Source organism: Coregonus lavaretus, assembly GCF_964263955.1.
Source record: "Coregonus lavaretus genome assembly, chromosome: 33".
Taxonomy (NCBI): domain Eukaryota; kingdom Metazoa; phylum Chordata; class Actinopteri; order Salmoniformes; family Salmonidae; genus Coregonus; species Coregonus lavaretus.
This window is the reverse complement of record NC_140020.1, coordinates 28,413,775-28,428,610: the sequence shown is the minus strand read 5'-3', so window position 1 is coordinate 28,428,610 and position 14,836 is coordinate 28,413,775.

Here is a 14,836-nt window from a genome sequence, read left to right as displayed (position 1 = left end):
TTTGTTTGCAATTACAGAGATCATATGTTTCCTGTAGGTCTTGACCAGGTCTGCACACACTGCAGCAGGGATTTTGGCCCACTCCTCCATACAGACCTTCTCCAGATCCTTCAGGTTTCGGGGCTGTCGCTGGGCAATACGGACTTTCAGCTCCCTCCAAAGATCTTCTATTGGGTTCAGGTCTGGAGACTGGCTAGGCCACTCCAGGACCTTGAGATGCTTCTTACGGAGCCACTCCTTAGTTGCCCTGGCTGTGTGTTTCGGGTCATTGTCATGCTGGAAGACCCAGCCACGACCCATCATCAATACTCTTACTGAGGGAAGGAGGTTGTTGGCCAAGATCTTGCGATACATGGCCCCATCCATCCTCCCCTCAATACGGTGCAGTCGTCCTGTTCCCTTTGCAGAAAAGCATCCCCAAAGAATGATGTTTCCACCTCCATGCTTCACGGTTGGGATGGTGTTCTTGGGGTTGTACTCATCCTTCTTCTTCCAGCAAACATGGCGAGTGGAGTTTAGACCAAAAAGCTCTATTTTGTCTCATCAGACCACATGACCTTCTCCCATTCCTCCTCTGGATCATCCAGATGGTCATTGGCAAACTTCAGACGGGCCTGGACATGCACTGGCTTGAGCAGGGGGTCCTTGCGTGCGCTGCAGGATTTTAATCCATGATGGCATAGTGTGTTACTAATGGTTTTATTTGAGACTGTGGTCCCAGCTCTCTTCAGGTCATTGACCAGGTCCTGCCGTGTAGTTCTGGGCTGATCCCTCACCTTCCTCATGATCATTGATGCCCCACGAGGTGAGATCGTGCATGGAGCCCCAGACCGAGGTTGATTGACCGTCATCTTGAACTTCTTCCATTTTCTAATAATTGCGCCAACAGTTGTTGCCTTCTCACCAAGCTGCTTGCCTATTGTCCTGTAGCCCATCCCAGCCTTGTGCAGGTCTACAATTGTATCCCTGATGTCCTTACACAGCTCTGTGGTCTTGGCCATTGTGGAAAGGTTGGAGTCTGTTTGATTGAGTGTGTGGACAGGTGTCTTTTATACAGGTAACGAGTTCAAACAGGTGCAGTTAATACAGGTAATGAGTGGAGAACAGGAGGGCTTCTTAAAAAAACACTAACAGGTCTGTGAGAGCCGGAATTCTTACTGGTTGGTAGGTGATCAAATACTTATGTCATGCAATATAATGCAAATGAATTACTTAAAAATCATACAATATGATTTTCTGTATTTTGTTTTAGATTCCGTCTCTCACAGTTGAAGTGTACCTATGATAGAAATTACAGACCTCTACATGCTTTGTAAGTAGGAAAATATGCAAAATCGGCAGTGTATCAAATACTTGTTCTCCCCACTGTATATATGGATACAGTCACTTATTAAATAATTGCCTCTTATCAGTCTCATTCTGAACGTCGCATAATCCTTGAACCTGCAAGAACCCTAACCTTATTGATGAATCAGCAATACACAAATTGGTTTAATTATTTATTTACTAACTAAATAATAATAACACAATACAAACACACATAGGTTATTGATTACTAACGTAATACAATGAAAACAGGTCCCTAGTGGACTGGACTAACATTAACATGAATGCTTGGGTAGTGGAGGGGTCAGAATGGAAGAATGGAAGGGAGAGACAGAGATTCAAACTATCATGGTTACTTTGGAAACTTTGGAAACTACGCTACACGCAAATGCTTAAAACCCCACTAAATTACGAGACTAGTTGGTATAGCCACGGAAAAAGACAGGAACCTTCCCGCTAGCCATGATTGGCTGAGATAATGGATGGGCTGAACATGCCGAGAGATGAGTTCGGTTTGGTCTGCCATGTAGCATGCGTCTGTCTATAACATGAACTGCGCAGTATGTGTAGATAATCATTGCTACCGCAGCTTTTTGAAAGATATACTAGCCATGGAGAACTGCAAAATTGTTGCTACTGCCCTCAACAACATTGCTGCCCTGAATTTAGCAGATGCTATTCACAAACATCAGTGGGAAAAAGTTGTGATGGACTACTTTCTGGAGGACAATCGTGCCATGCTAACGCTCTCTGATGATGAGGAAATCCCTGACACAGCTAAAAATTAAATATACCAGACGTTGTAGAGTCTTCTGATGACAGTGATGGGGAAGAAAAGATTATCAAAAGGGTTGTTGTCATGGAAGAAGTTGACCGAGTTTTGAATTCAGTGGAATGCCCGGAGGAAGCAGAGTATGAGAAGGAGATGGAGAGAATTCTAGCATTTGGTTGCATCTGTGACAGAGAGGGCTAAAGATCTGATGATTCTTATGGCATTGCACACGGTCAGTGTGAACCGGAGTGACTTGACACAACAGGCCAAGCAAGCTGTACAAACAAAATGGAAACGACACAGGACGTCTTACTTAGTTAAAAAGGGGTTCCAGTCTGCCATGAAACATTAATTCATGTATTTGGGTAAGAGTGTAGCTACATTTTCAGATATTATACGTTTCAAAGTTGTTTTCATTGCAAGGTAACGCGTACTATTAGCTAGCTAACGTTATCTGGCTGGCTCGCTAGCTAACGTTACGTGTATGATCTGTGTAGTAATATTATTTGTATCTCAGAAATCCATTTGCATTGCTAGTTATATTTTAATGTTAGCTAGCTAGCTAACATTGAACCTATTTAGTTGGTTAACTTTAGCTACCTGCAGAATCATTCTACAGCATTTCATGCATGGTGGCTAGCTATGACAATCCGTTTGTATTTCTAGAACTGTATGGGTTGGGATTATGGGTAATTTTAAATTTTTTTAAAGACTCCACTTCAACAGATGATTACATGACCCATCAACCTAGCCAGGTGTGTCTGGGGGTGATTACGGCCATCTATTGTAGTTTATGAACATGTGACCTGCACTACCTTACTCACTCTGTTTAGAACATGGCCTAACATGTGAATCCTTAAAGAGATGGGTGGGGCTAAAGCTTAAGAGGATTTGAACGACAATGAATGGGTGTAGACAAAGAAGAGCTCTCCAGTAAGTGTACCAAAACATTCAAGTTCCATTTTCTCAAAAGTTTATCAACTTTCGAAGCAGCATTACTGTCCCATTGTTCCTCAACTGCAGTGTATAATATACAATTTTCTAGCTCTGAGTCTGTACTTTTATCCAATGTAAAAAACTGCATTTAAAATTTTGCAACATAAGACAGAAATGAGGTGGTCAGTTACAAATGGCTTTTCTCTTGACTCTGCAGGGACTCTGCAGGGAGGACTATAGTACTGTTCTCAGGTGTGTTTGTGTGCTGACAGCCAGGGCATTAGTCTGCACACGTCTTCCCTGCTGCTCCTAACAAAGACACTGATTAGCTGATGTCACCACGACAGAGCCCTCCACCAGCATCTGTACTACAGAAACACTTGGCTCACAGACGGGGAGCGATGCCCAAGTCACAGCGTGGGCCTAGGAGGAAATGAATAGAGCCACATGGTGGATATAGCTGTTTAAGACACTTCAAAACAAACGTCCTTTTGATAATTGTTTTGGACTATCTGTTTTTCCATGTATGAATCTGTTATTTGTTTTTTTATGTATTATTTTTGATATTATTCGCTCAGAAAGTGTTTTGCATCATTACATACAGCCGGGAAAAACTATTGGATATCAGAGCAGCGGTAACTCACCAGCATTACGACTAGGAATACGACTTTCCTGAAGCAGATCCTTTATTTACGCTCCCCAGAGCAACTGAACTGATTCCAGCGGCTGACCCAAAACATTGCCGGCGGAGGAGAGGCACTCGGAGCGGCCTGCTGGTTCGACTTAGGGGGCGCGCACACCATCCACCGCTTCCAAGTATTCTACTTGCTAATGTTCAGTCTTTGGTTAACAAAGTCGACGAACTACGGGCAAGGATTTCTTTCCAGAGAGACATGAAGGCCTGTAACATACTCTGTTTCACAGAAACATGGCTCTCTTCGGATATTCTGTTGGAATTGGTCCAGCCAGATGGGTTCTCAGTTCATCGCGCAGACAGGAATAAATATCTCTCCGGGAAGCAGAAGGGCGGAGGTATGTGTTTCATGATTAACGACTCATTGTGTAATTGTAGTAACATACAGGAACTCGAGTCCTTCTGTTCACCCGACCTAGAATATCTCACAATCAAATGCCGACTGTATTATCTCCCAAGATAATTTTCTTCAGTTATAGTCACAGCCGTGTATATCCCCCCTCAAGCCGATACCACGACGGCCCTCAAAGAACTTCACTGGACCTTATGCAAACTGGAAACCACATATCTTGAGGCTGCATTTATTGTAGCCGGGGATTTTAACAAAGCATATTTGAGGACTAGGCTGCCGAAGTTCTATCAACATATCGACAGTTGTACTCACGCTGCTAAAATCCTTGAACATTGCTATTCAAACTTCCGGGATGGTTATAAGGCCCTCCCACGCCCTCCTTTCGGCAAATCTGACCACGACTCCATTTTGCTTCTCCCTTCCTATAGGCAGAAACTCAAACAGCAAGTACCCATGCAAAGAACTATTCAACGCTGGTCTGACCAATCGGAATCCACACTTCAAGATTGTTTTGATCACGCGGACTGGTATATGTCCCGGGTAGCTTCCGAAAATAATTTTGACGTATACACTGAAAGGGTGACTGAGTTTATCAGGAAGTGTATAGGTGATGTTGTGCCCACTGTGACTATTAAAACCTACCCTAACCAGATACCGTGGATAGATGACAGCATTCGCGCAAATCTGAATGCGCGAACCACCGCATTCAACCATGGCAAGGTGACAGGGAATATGGCAGAAGACAAACATTGTAGCTACTCACTCCGCAAGGCAATTAAACTGGCAAAACATCAGTATAGAGACAAAGTGGAGTCACAATTCAACGGCTCAGACACGAGACGTATGTGGCAGGGTCTACAGACAATCACGGACTGCAAAAGGAAAACCAGCCACGTCGCCGACACTGACGTCTCGCTTCCAGACAAGCTAAACACCTTCTTCGCCCGCTTTGAGGATAACACAGTGCCACTGACGAGGCCCACTACCAAGGACTGTGTCCGTAACATGTATATAGTATGTATAAGCTGGAAGTAGAGGCCTAAGTGTTGTTGTTCATTAGTTTACTCCAGTTAGGGGAGGGGTGGTAGGGTTAGCGGAACATAATAAAGGAAAATATATGTAAAAAAAATATGTATATATGCACAGTACCAGTCAAAAGTTTGGACACACCTGCTCATTCAAGAGTTTTTCTTTATTTTTACTATTTTCTACATTGTAGAATAATAGTGAAGACATCAAAACTATAAAATAACACATATGGAATCATGTAGTAACCAAAAAAGTGTTAAACAAATTAAAAATATGTTTTATATTTGAGATTCTTCAAAGTAGCCACCCTTTGCCTTGATGACAGCTTTGCACACTCTTGGCATTCTCTCAACCAGCTTCATGAGGTAGTCCCTGGAATGCATTTCAATTAACCTCTTAAGGATCTGACTATTTTTTTCAATTTTCGCCTAAAATGACATACCCAAATCTAACTGCCTGTAGCTCAGGACCTGAAGCAAGGATATACATATTCTTGATACCATTTCAAAGGAAACACTTTGAAGTTTGTGGAAATGTGAAATTAATGTAGGAGAATATAACACATTAGATCTGGTAAATGATAACACAAACAAAAAAATATGCGTTTTCAAAACAAATGTTGTTCCATCATCTTTGAAATGCAAGAGATAGGACACAATATCATATTGCAGTTTAGGCGCAATTTAGATTTTGGCCAATAGATGGTAGCAGTGTGTGCGCAAAGTTTCAGATTGATCCAGTGAAGCATTGTAATATTGGACTATTTTGTATCAAGTCTGCGCAAATGTGTTGAATTGGTCAATTGATACATTTTCAAGTACATAACTATAGAGAACATACAGAAATGATATGGTAATACTAAATGTAAGTTTACACACTCCCAGGAATGTCATACATGATGGAACATTAGATTATACATTAACTTTCACACATCTAGATGGCCGGGCGGGGTGGGTGTGGAGCCAGAGACAGCAGGGGTTCAAATAGAACCCAGTTCCTACATTTGAATATAAAAATGGATTTTATCAAACAAACCTATGCTACATTCTATAATGGGACCCTTAGGATGACAAATCAGAGCAAGATTACTGAATCTAAGTACATTATTTACCTTCACAGGTGAATGTTTCAAACCAGTTGCCATTTTTGTTGTTGTGCACTCTCCTCAAACAATAGCATGGTATTTTTTCACTGTAATAGCTACTGTAAATTTGATAAATCTCAAATATATTTTGATTTGTTTAACACTTTTTTGGTTACTAATATGCCATTTAGCAGACGCTTTTATCCAAAGCGACTTACAGTCATGTGTGCATACATGTTTGTGTATGGGTGGTCCCGGGGATCGAACCCACTACCTTGGCATTACAAGCGCCGTGCTCTACCAGCTGAGCAACAGAGGACCACACTACATGATTCCATATGTGTTATTGCATAGTTTTGATGTCTATTATTCTACAATGTAAACATTTTTACAAATAAAGAAAAACCCTTGAATGAGTAGGTGTGTCCGAACTTTTGACTGGTAGTGTATATGTAATGTAGGGCATTAAGTGATGCAAACCACACATTTCTTCAGAAATATATTATTTGGGGTCTCCTTGACCAGTCCTATCACTCCAAAAAAATTCATGCAAGGAAAACTGGGTCCGGGTTTATAAGGGTTAATTAAATAAATTGTCCACCTCTCTCTTCCTGTACAGTGGCTTGCGAAAGTATTCACGCCTGTTGGTAATTTTCCTATTTTGTTGCCTTACAACCGGGAATTAAAATGGATTTTTTTGGGGTTTGTATCATTTGATTTCCACAACATGCCTACCATTTTGAAGATGCAAAATAAAAAAAATTGTGAAACAAACAAGAAATAAGATGAAAAAACTGAAAACTTGAGCGTGCATAACTATTCACCCCCCCCCCCCCCCCCCCCCCACAAAGTCAATACTTTGTAGAGCCACCTTTTGCAGCAATTACAGCTGCAAGTCTCTTGGGGTATGTCTCTATAAGCTTGGCACATCTAGCCCCTGGGATTTTTGCCCATTCCTCAAGGCAAAACTGCTCCAGCTCCTTGAAGTTGGATGGATTCTGCTGGTGTACAGCAATCTTTAAGTCATACCACAGATTCTCAATTGGATTGAGGTCTGGGCTTTGACTGGGCCATTCCAAGACATTTAAATGTTTCTTCTTAAACCATTCAAGTGTTGCTTTAGCTGTATGCTTAGGGTCATTGTCCTGCTGGAAGGTGAATTTCCGTCCCAGTCTCAAATCTCTCGAAGACTGAAACAGGTTTCCCTGTTTTTAGCGCCATCCATCATTCCTTCAATTCTGACCAGTTTCCCAGTCCTTGCTGATGAAAAACATCCCCACAGCATGATGCTGCCACCACCATGCTTCACTGTGGGGATGGTGTTCTCTGGGTTCTCAGGGTTCTCAATTTTAGTCTCATCTGACAACGTGTTTGCTTATTTTTCTGGCCACTCTTCCGTAAATCCCAGCTCTGTGGAGTGTACGGCTTAAAGTGGTCCTGTGGACAGATACTACAATCTCCGCTGTGGAGCTTTGCAGCTCCTTCAGGGTTATCTTTGGTCTCTTTGTTGCCGCTCTGTTTAATCCCCTACTTGCCTGGTCTGTGAGTTTTGGTGAGCGGCCCTCTCTTGGCAGGTTTGTTGTGGTGCCATATTCTTTCCTTTTTTTACTAATGAATTTAATGGTGCTCCGTGGGATGTTCAAAGTTTGATATTTTTTTATAACCCAACCCTGATCTGTACTTCTTTACAACTTTGTCCCTGACCTGTTTGGAGAGCTCCTTGGTCTTCATGGTGCCGCTTGCTTGGTGCTGCCCCTTGCTTAGTGGTGTTCTATGAAAAATGTATGCACTCACCAACTGTAAGTCGCTCTGGATAAGAGCGTCTGCTAAATGACTTAAACGTAAAAAAATGTGTTGCAGACTCTGGGGCCTTTCAGAACAGGTGTATACATACTGAGATCATGTGAAATATCATGTGACACTTAGATTGCACACAGGTGGACTTTATTTAATTAATTATGTGACTTCTGAAGGTAATCGGTTGCACCAGATCTTATTTAGGGGCTTCATAGCAAAGGGGCTGAATACATATGCACGCACCACTTTTCTGTTATTTATTTTTTAGAATTTTTGGAAACAAGTTATTTTTTTCATTTCACTTCACCAATTTGGACTATTTTGTGTATGTCCATTACATGAAATTCAAACAAAAATCAATTTAAATTACAGGTTGTAATGCAACAAAATAGGAAAAACGCCAAGGGGGATGAATCCTCTTGCAAGGCACTGTATGTCTCTTTCGTCCTCTTCCTCCCTCTCCATCTCTCTCTCCCTCCATCTCTCTCTTTCCTTCTGTCTCTTCCCCAGAAGTACCCCATGCAATAGATCCAATACTTTTCCAAGGACAGTAAACAGTAAACATCTCCATCCTGATCCAAACTCCTCGCTTCACTCAGGGCATCTCCTTTACTTTCTATCTGGACAGGAAAATATTTGATTGGCAAGTGTGAGCATAGATACCAGGGCTGGGGAGTAATAGAGAAAAAAACTGTGACTGTAATCCGTTACGTTACAAGCTAAAATATTGTAATCAGATTACAGATTCTTTAAAAAACTAGAAAAAAAACTGTCAAATTCAAAAAAAATGTTTGCGAAAACAATTACTTGACACCTTTCTGTTTTCTCAATATCATTTAAATGAGCATTGAAAAAAGGCACATGTTTAAGTTTGTTCCACCTGAGCGAGTCTGACCACAAGTCAGAGACCACTATGATAACACACCAAATGGATTTGATGGATCGCAGGAATAGGCTTTTGTAGGCTACCGTCCAAGCTGTGTCTTCAAATAGTGCGACTGCTGTTGGCCTCCAAAGATTATCCAACTTGAACAAACACTTGGAGGTAAGGACGACAGCAGTGGTGTAGTCTACGGGCAATATGGATATCACTTATTATTGATATCTACATAGTGTATTGATGTGAATCACACTGCTGCTCTCTCATTTAGATATTTGCGCCTTACGGATTGTGGTTGTTATGGATGGCTGTTCACAAATGTACAGTATATGTGTATTTTAACCCAATAATGGTTGAATTGAAGAATTTTAAGCTGCCTATCAATCATTGTTTTTGCGACCAGTGGACAGCCAGTGAATAATGAGCTCTTGCAACAGCTGCATAGTGTGGATCCCAGACCATGGAATAAAAGTTTAAATTATCTTCTCTGTGGTATTGTGCTCCACATTGTCAAAAATTGGTTTAATTTAAGAGGATGACGAGTGGGGCTTTTTTTGCTCAATCTAATTCATGCTGATTCCCCCCAAAAATTCCATAAACCTAATGGACATATCGCACACTTTGATAGACTTAAACAGCTGAAAATAGTTGAGATATCAACTATTTGTCATCCACAAACACGTAAACAATAGGCCTATAGCAAATGTGTGTGTTTGAAATCCAGAGTAGGATTCCAGCCAGCCAGTGGAGTAAACCTCTAAGTGACGTTAGGTAAGATCCATGGGTTCGGGCACTGGGCCATGTTATGGTTCCAGTCTGAGCTGTAAGTGGGAAATAAAGATTAAAAACCTAAACATTTGAATTATATTGTCATACCTTTCTCGTCGTCCTGATCCTTCTCCAATAAACCCCCAGAAACCTGTGCTAATGCATGTCTCTCAGTAAGAATTAAGCAACTAAATTGCCTCCATAAATATTAATCTTTTGTGAGGCGGAGGTGGCGTCCTTCAACATTATTCATGCTCTCTGGAACAAATTTGTATGAAAATAAACAGTATCCTTTTTGATGCAGAACATTTGGAAGGTGAAGGCGAATAATTGATGCCTTCATATCCTTAAGGATGTAATTAAGCACACTATAATAGAAGGCATTTATCTTTCTCCTTCAGTCCTGACTGTATACTACACACACACTCTTACTTGGCTGTGAGAGCTTTCTCAGAGGGAGAAGTTAACACCCTCTGTGATTAACAGAGCAAAGTACAGACCTGGGTTCAAACACCATTTAAAATAATTTTGAACACTTTATCTGTGCTTGATTGAGCTTGCCTGGATTAATCAACCAATAGAATAGTTCCAAAACTGTAAACACCAATCCATTAGTCACTCTCGGCAGACTAGAGGAAACGCTAAGTATTTGAACGGTTTCAAATAATATTTGAACCCAGGTCTGGAAAGCAATGTAATTACACAGCCTTTTCTAAGAGCCCCGTTACAATAGTTTACAGGTTTTCCAACTTCATCTATGGATGTTCAGTCACTGCTGTTCTCATTGTACCAAGTAAGGAGCTTGTAACAGGGTGATATACTTTTTGATAGATAGAGAATAAGCCCAGAATCACAGGTAATCCTTTGTGCAGCCTGTAAAGGGTTGGTGCAGTAGATCCTACAACTCATGATTTATGGATAGCCATGGACAGAGTGTAATGTGTGTGTGTGTGAGTGTGTGAGTGAGTGTGTGTGCATCCATGCAGGTGTGTGTTTGTTTGTACACACTGTGTACTATGCCATTCACAGATCCAGTGTTAGGGCTGAGGCTAAGCCGTGCTCTAGTCATGGGCTCAGGGGACCTGGCAGATACCAGCAGACAGACACATAAGACCTTATTCCCTTAGTCCCTGATTCCCTGCAGAGGAACAGGAACACAATCATACAATGAGAGGGAGAAGGAGACTGGGGTTACACCTATGGCATACAGATAGAGGAACAGTACAGGACCTCTAGCAGACACACAGAGGGGATGAAGGAGGTCTGGGGAAGCATTCCAAACAAGGCAGACCAGACCAGACCTACTTGTGGTCTACGAGGAGGTTCTAAGAATGCTATTTAAAAAATGACATGTTTTACGTGATGAATACTCACAGAAAGTAGGAGGGTGTGTGTGTGTGTGTGTGTGCCTAATTGCACCCCATGAGACCAGTCAAACCCCCGCGAGATGGCTTTAAACATGGGTATTTCAGGCATCATGCATGTTAAATGATTAACATTGAATATTCCCTTGATCGACCAATGAGCTTTGATGTTTACAGTGCCGTGTCATACCATGCATCTCACTGATGGATGCTCTGTAGGGCCCTACAAACGGCAGCCCTACATTTTAATCATAGCGGTAAGGAGATCACGTCCTTCTCTATTCCTTCTCATACTGAGGGTTATTCCAGTTCAACATTCATGTGTGATCCTATTTAATATTGTATTAATTGTCCTTTGTATAACACCATCAGTATAATGTAATATTGTAACAGCCATTGTAGCCTTGCTCAGAGCTATACAGTGGTCAGGACAATAGTAGTTCTGCCCTTCTACAGAGTAGACAGGCTGTAGAAGAACACCACTGGACAATGTTTGAAACTCTGCAGTGATATACAGTAACTGTATCTTGTCTGATGTGTGTTTTGTCCTATATTTTTATTTTATTTTTTATTTTTAATCCCAGCCCCTGTCCCGGCAGGAGGCCTTTTGCCTTTGGTACTGTCACACCCTGATCTGTTTCACATGTCTTTGTGATTGTCTCCACCCCCCTCCAGGTGTCGCCCATCTTCCCCATCATTCTCTGTTTGTCTGTTGCCAGTTCGTTCTGTTTCGTCAAGCCTACCAGTGTTTTTCCCCTTGCTCCTGTCTTTCTCAAGTTCCTGTTTTCTAGTTTTCCCGGTTTTGACCATTCTGCCTGCCCTGACCCTGAGCCTGCCTGCCGTTCTGTACCTTGTCACACCACCCTGGATTATTGATTTCTGCCTGCCCTGACCATGCCTGCCGTTCTGTACCTTTTGGACTCTGATCTGGATTACTGACCTCTGCCTGCACTTGACCTGTCGTTTGCCTGCCCCCTGTTTTTGTAATAAACTTTTGTTACTTCGACACTGTCTGTATCTGGGTCTTCTCCTAAAACGTGATAGTACGAACTGGCCATGACTGACCCAGCAGACTCGCACCACCTCCGCAACGCCATCTCCTCCCAAGGAGCCACCACTGGAAGGCACGAGGAGTTGCTTCGTAGTCTCATGGAAGGGTTCCAGACCTTGGCCGAACGCCATGAACGAGCGTTTAACACATTGCTGGAGCAATTCCGCAGGTTGTCTGTTAGGTAGCCTACCACAACGGTAACCTCCCAGCCCCTCAGTAACCCGTCTGTTAGCACCCCGGTTTCATTAGAACCCTGCTTACCTCCCCCGGAACGCTTCGCTGGAGAGTCGGAACCTGTTGGATATTTCTCGCTCAGTGTTCGCTCATCATCGAGCTGCAGCCCTCCTCCTTCCCCTCGGACCGCTCTAAGATAGCGTACCTCATCACGCTGATGTCCAGGAAGGCACTCACCTGGGCTACGGCAGTGTGGGAACAACAGTTGGCCGTATGCTTCAGTCTGGAGGAGTTTATGCAGGAGGTAAAGAAGGTTTTCGATGCTCCATTGTCCGGGAGAGAGGCTGCCCGGAAGTTACTCCAGCTTCGGCAAGAATTCCGCAGTGTGGCAGGTTATGCAGTGGATTTCCGCACGTTGGCAGCTGAGTGTGCCTGGAACACGGAGGCTCTGTTCGACACGTTCCTGCACGGAGTATCAGAGGAAGTTAAGGACGAGCTTGCAGCCCGGGAAATACTGAAGGATCTCGACTCACCCATCGCCTTGAAAATTTGAATCGATGGGCAACTACGGGAACGAAGGAAAGAGAGGAAGTCCGATTCCGCCTTGCCGCCAAGGCATCCCGGAAGTCCCCGACGGCTCCGTTGCCGAGAGAACACGAGGCTACCCGAGTTCCCCCAAGAGTCTCCGAAGTCTGCCGATTCACCTCTTCCCGAGCCGATGCAACTAGGCAGAGCTAGGCTGTCTCCAGCTGAAGGGCAATACAGGCTTCACACGAAGAGTTGCCTGTATTGCGGGACGATTGGTCATTTTGTGTCCACCTGTCCACAAAAAGACCACGCTCACCGGTAGGAGCGAGTACTCTGGTGGGCCATACGGATAACTTTTCCTCTCCCCTTACTCGCATCCCCTTTCATGCCATCTTGCTGTGGGGGAACCAGTCAAAATCTCTCTGGGTACTCATCGACTCTGGGGCCGATGTGAGCTTTATGGACACTACCCTGGCGTCCGAGCTGGGCAGCCCCACTCAGACCCTCTCCATTCCAATGGACGTTAAAGCGCTGGACGGGCGCTCTATAGGCCGGGTCACCCACAATACCACCCCCCTCAACCTACGAGTATCAGGGAACCACAGCGAGACAATCCAATTCCTGCTAATTAAGTCTCCTCAGGTTCCCGTGGTATTGGGTTTCTCTTGGCTCCAGCGACACAACCCCTTTATTGACTGGTCTACTGGTGCCATTATGGGCTGGAGTCCATTCTGCCGCGCTCATTGCCTGAAGTCAGCGCAGCCTCCCCCGGGACGTCTACCTGGAGGCTCAGAAGTTGCCTCGGACCTCTCCGCCATTCTCGCGGAGTACCAGGACCTCCGGGATGTGTTCAGTAAGGGCCAGGTGACATCGATTCCTCCGCACCGACAATAAGACTGCGGAATCGACCTTCTCCCAGGCACCACTCCACCCTGGGGATGACTGCACTCACTGTCGGGTCCGGAGATCAAGGCTATGGAGACCTACATTGAGGACTCCCTAGCTGCCAGGTTAATCCGTCCTTCTGTCTCCCCCGCCGGCGCAGGGTTCTTCTTTGTGGAGAAGAAGGACAAAACCCTGCGCCCGTGCATTGACTACCGGTGCCTCAACAACATCACAGTGAAGATCTGCTACCCGCTACCACTGAGCTCCTCGGCCTTCGAGCTGCTCCAGGGGGCCAACGTGTTCTCCAAGCTGGACCTACGGAACGCCTACCACCTGGTGCGGATATGGGAGGGGGATGAGTGGAAGACTGCCTTCAACATGGCCAGCGGTCACTACGAGTATCTGGTCATGCCATTTGGCCTTACCAATGCTCCAGCTGTGTTCCAGGCTCTGTTTAATGATGACATCCTCGACGACATCCTCATCTTCTCCCGCTATGCCCAAGAAAACGTTCTCCACATCCGAAAATTCTTCCAACACTTCCTGGAGAACTAGCTTTTTGTGAAAGCGGAGAAATGCGAATTCCATCGCTTCACCATCCCCTTCCTGGGCTACATCATTGCTGCAGGGAGTGTCCAGATGGATCCCGGGAAGGTGAGAGCGGTGGTGGATTGGCCCCAGCCTACATCCAGAGTGCAGCTGCAACGTTTCCTGGGATTGGCCAACTTTTATCGTCGCTTTATCCGGGGTTACAGCACCCTGGCTTCTCCCCTGTGTGCACTCACCTCCTCCAAGGCTCCATTCACATGGTCCCCAGCTGCTGACTGGGCGTTCTGGGAACTCAAACACCGTTTCACCACTGATCTCATCTTGTTTCATCATGACCCATCCCGCCAGTTCGTGGTGGATGCCGATGCTTCGGATGTCGGAGTGGGGGCAGTCCTGTCCCAGCTTTCGTCACTGGACCTCAAGTTACATCCCTGCGCCTTCTTCTCCCATCGCCTCAACACCACGGAGAGTAATTACGATGTGGGGAATTGTGAGCTTCTCGCGGTGAAAATGGCATTGGACGAGTGGAGGCACTGGCTGGAGGGGGCGGAACATCCGTTCATTGTGTGGACAGACCACAAGAACTTGGAATATCTCCGCACCGCCAAGTGTTTCAATTCCAGGCAAGCTAGGTGGGCCCTGCTTTT